This window comes from Halichoeres trimaculatus, unplaced genomic scaffold, assembly GCF_033239565.1.
Source record: "Halichoeres trimaculatus isolate MK-OKI-2021-1 unplaced genomic scaffold, fHalTri1.1 fHalTri1_scaffold_21, whole genome shotgun sequence".
Taxonomy (NCBI): Eukaryota; Metazoa; Chordata; class Actinopteri; order Labriformes; family Labridae; genus Halichoeres; species Halichoeres trimaculatus.
In genome coordinates, this window is record NW_027437199.1 from 25,615,001 (window position 1) to 25,619,901 (window position 4,901).

Below are 4,901 nucleotides of genomic sequence, written 5' to 3' on the forward strand. Positions count from 1 at the left end.
TGCCGGTGGGATTGAGGAGGTCTTCGAAGTATTCCATTGCTGCATTCACAGCAACTAGAAAAGCAATTTCTGAAGAAATTGCGCTGTGAATGCAGAATGCTGAAACAGCTTGCGCTGAACTGCTAATGCAGAATGCTGAACATGATTGACTGAAGATATGTCTGAAAATGGCTGAATGAAGTCTTAAATAACTCGCGCTGAAATGCTAAAGCAGAAGCTGAACATGAATGACTGAAGATGTGTCTGAAAATGGTTGAATAAAGTCAGGCAAGGCTTGCACTGAAATGCTAATGCAGAACGCCGAACATGACTGACTGAAGATTTGTCTTAAAATGGTTGAATGAAGTCTTTAAAAGCTTGTGCTCAACTGCTAATGTAGAATGCTGAACATGAATGACTGAGGATATGTCTGAAAATTGTTTAAAGAACTCCTGAAAAGCTTGCGCTCAACTGCTAATGCAGAATGCTGAATTACCTGCCATGAACTCCTGGATGAAAGGAAATGAATGGACGAATAAATGGAATGGATGAATGAATTTAAAGTTGAAATGGTTGCGTCTATTCAAAAATTAAAGGAATGAATAAAATTTTAAAGAACATTGATGGAAATTATGACCTGACTGAGGGTAAATGTAAGTCAGCTATCTATCAAACCCTGTTAAAGTGTAATCCTGTGTGTCCTGTGTGTGAGTTTTTTAACCATGTAAGCCTGTAGGCTGAGGCCCATCTGAAGCCAGATGTTGCCATGGTGATCATTGTTTACCAACTGCCATCAGAGAGCTGGTGGAGTCTGTTGATTCCCAACACATTCCCTTTGAAATCAGGGTGTAAAGGTGCTTGCAATTCTGACAAAAAGAATGATGATGAAGCATGAATCAGTGTAATCTAAAATTGGATTTAAAAGTTTGAATGGCTGAACCAATTCAGGAATTAAAGGAAGGAATTTAAATTTAAAGAAAAAAATCTAGGAAAATAAGGAGCTGGAAATGGGAGTCAAATGCTGTTAAAGTGTGATACTTTCTGCCCTGTGTGTGTGAGTGTGAGTGTGTGTGAGTGTCTGTGTGTGTGTGTGTGTGTGTGTGTGTGTGTGTGTGTGTGTGTGTGTGTGTGTGTGTGTGTGTGTTCAATCATGTAAACCTGTCTGCTGAGGCTTATCTGAAGCCAGATTTTACATTGGTGATCACTGATAAATTAACAGACACATGCTTGTCTTTGTCCCTGGATGTTTTGATGAGTTACTATAAACAGCTGCATGAGATCAAAGGTTTCCACGGAGACCAGCTCTTTAAAGGCAGCAGGTGCAGGTGCACAACTTTGCCCTTGTTACTGTAATCTTCTGAAGATTTTGTGGCAAAGCAAGAGTCCGAATCTCCTGTCACCTTGCCAAAACCGTGAGGGCTAGAATAAAAATGAACACACCGTAGGAATCCTGAGACCCAGAGGAAGCTGTCCGTCTAAATTTCATGCATGAAGGTCAAGAAACGAATCCACGAGAGCAATAGATAGATGAGGGAAATTTTACTGATCTCTGAGAAAACCCCTCAGGAATTAACATGGAGGTATATGGGGATTTTTTTGAACTTCTCATGACAGTTGGCCATTTTGTGAAAAAGTGCTCCATCCTTTTGCTTTAAAAACCACTTTGTCAGAAGCAGGACAAGACTACTTACATGCTGAGGGCTTATTTGTGTTGATAGCTCAAACAATGTGGCCAAGAGAGCAGTTTACCCAGAAGTTTCTCAGGTCTTGTTTCCCCCTCTCCGTGCTCTGTCGTTTGAATCTCCCACTCTGAGCTGAAACATTCCGTCCAATACACACCAATGTTAAACGGCTCAAAGAGCTGAAATGCATCATGACCTTTGAAGGGTCATTGTGAAGAAACTATGAATGCTAGGAAACATTTGAAACCCACTGAATGAAGCCAAAAGATAGCTGAATATTTTAAAGTTTGAATGGAGTTTGTAGCTGAATGTATGACTAAATGAGGAGCGTTTGAAGCAGGCTGAAAAAATGTCCTGAAAGGAGGAAATTTTGAAAATTCCTCATTCATCTCTATGAGACCAAAAAACGCACAAATTCTGAAATATCTCAGAAAGTATTTGTAGAAAGTTTCTGAAAAGTCATAGCCCCCTTGTCCCCACTGAAACACACGTTTTGAAGTTTGAACGGTGAAAATCGGTTGAAGTTTGTCGGAGTTTTAGCGGTCCAAAAAAGCGGGCGGAAGAATGAAGAAGAAAAAAAAGAACTAGAAAAGCAATTTCTGAAGAAATTGCGCTGTGAATGCAGAATGCTGAAGCAGCTTGCGCTGAACTGCTAATGCAACAAAAGCTGAACCTGAATGACTGAAGATATGTCTGAAAATGATTGAAAAAGTCTTGAAAAGCTTGCGCTCAACTGCTAATGCAGAATGCTGAACATTAATGACTGAAGGTTTGTCTGAAAATGGCTGAATGAAGTCTTAAAATGCTTGCGCTGAACTGCTAAAGCAAAATTCTGAACAAGAATGGCTAAAGTTATGTCTGAAATCATTTGAATTAAGTCTTGAAAAGCTTGTGCTCAACTGCAAAAGCAGAATGCTAAACATGAATGACTGAATTTATGTCTGAAAATGGTTAAAAATAATTCATGAGAAGCTGGCACTCAACTGCTAATGCAGAATGCTAAATTAACCTGCCATGAACTCTTGGATGAGAGGAAACTAATGGATGAATGAGTTTAATGGATAAATGAATTTAAAGTTGAAATGGCTGCATCTTTTCAAAATTTGAAGCAATGAATTAAATTTTAAAGAACATTTATGGAAATAATGACCTGACTGAGGGAAAATGCAAGTCTCATCTCTGAAACGCTGTTAAAATGAAATTCTGTGTGTCCTGTGTGTAAGTTTTTAATCATGTAAGCCTTTTAGCTGAGGCTCATCTGAAGCCAGATGTTGCCATGGTGATCATTGTTTACCAACTGCCATCAGAGAGCTGGTGGAGTCTGTTGATTCCCAACACATTTCCACTGAAATCAGGGTGTCAAACTGCCTACAACTGTGACAAAACCAAAGGGCTGATAAGAAAAATGATCACACCGTAGGAATCCTGAGACCCTGAGGAAGCTGTCTGTGTTAATTTCATGTCTAAAGATGCAGAAGTAGGCCCATGACAGCGATAGATAGATGAGGGAAATTTGACTGATCTCTGAGAAAACCCCTCAGGAATTAACATTGGAGTACATGGGTGCCGGAGCTGACTTTGCCCGACAGTTGGTCATTTTGTGAAAAAGGGCTCCATCCTTTTGCTTTAAAAACCACTTTGTCAGAAGCAGGACAAGACTACTTACATGCTGAGGGCTTATTTGTGTTGATAGCTCAAAAAATGTGGCCAAGAGAGCAGTTTACCCAGAAGTTTCTCAGGTCTTGTTTCCCCCTCTCCCTGCTCTGTCGTTTGAATCTCCCACTCTGAGCTGAAACATTCCGTCCAATACACACCAATGTTAAATGGCTTTAAGAGCTGAAATGCATCATGACCTTTGAAGGGTCATTGTGAAGTAACTATGAATGCTAGGAAACATTTGAAACCCACTGAATGGAGCCAAAAGATAGCTGAATATTTTGAAGTTTGAATGGAGTTTGTAGCTGAATGTATGACTGAATGAGGAGGGTTTGAAGAAGGCTGAAAAAATGTCCTGAAGGGAGGAAATTTTGAAAATTCCGCATTCATCTCTATGGGACCGAAATCTCGAAAAACGTTGAATATCTCGGAAAGTATTTGTGAAAAGTTTCTGAAGAGTCATAGCCCCCTTGTCCCCACTGAAACACACGTTTTGAAGTTTGAACGGTGAAAATCAGTTGAAGTTTGTAGAAGTTTTAGCGGTCCAAAAAAGCGGGCGGAAGAAGAAGAAGAAGAAGAAGAATAAATTTTTTTGTCACAGAAGAACATATGCTGTGAATGCATTACTGCATTCACAGCAATAAATTTTTTTGTCACAGAAGAACATATACTGTGAATGCATTGCTGCATTCACAGCAACTAGAAAAGCAATTTCTGAAGAAATTGCGCTGTGAATGCAGAATGCTGAAGCAGCTTGCGCTGAACTGCTAATGCAACAAAAGCTGAACCTGAATGACTAAAGATATGTCTGAAAATGGTTGAAAAAGTCTTGAAAAGCTTGCGCTCAACTGCTAATGCAGAATGCTGAACATTAATGACTGAAGGTTTGTCTGAAAATGGCTGAATGAAGTCTTAAAATGCTTCCGCTGAACTGCTAAAGCAAAATTCTGAACAAGAATGGCTAAAGTTATGTCTGAACTCATTTGAATTAAGTCTTGAAAAGCTTGTGCTCAACTGCAAAAGCAGAATGCTAAACATGAATGACTGAATTTATGTTTGAAAATGGTTGAAATAATTCATGAAAAGCAGGCACTCAACTGCTAATGCAGAATGCTAAATTAACCTGCCATGAACTCTTGGATGAAAGGAAACTAATGGATGAATGAGTTTAATGGATAAATGAATTTAAAGTTGAAATGGCTGCATCTTTTCAAAATTTGAAGCAATGAATTAAATTTTAAAGAACAGTTATGGAAATAATGACCTGACTGAGGGAAAATGCAAGTCTCATCTCTGAAACGCTGTCAAAATGAAATTCTGTGTGTCCTGTGTGTGAGTTTTTAATCATGTAAGCCTTTTAGCTGAGGCTCATCTGAAGCCAGATGTTGCCATGGTGATCATTGTTTACCAACTGCCATCAGAGAGCTGGTGGAGTCTGTTGATTCCCAACACATTTCCACTGAAATCAGGGTGTCAAACTGCCTACAACTGTGACAAAACCAAAGGGCCGATAAGAAAAATGATCACACCGTAGGAATCCTGAGACCCTGAGGAAGCTGTCCGTGTAAATTTCATGTCTAAAGA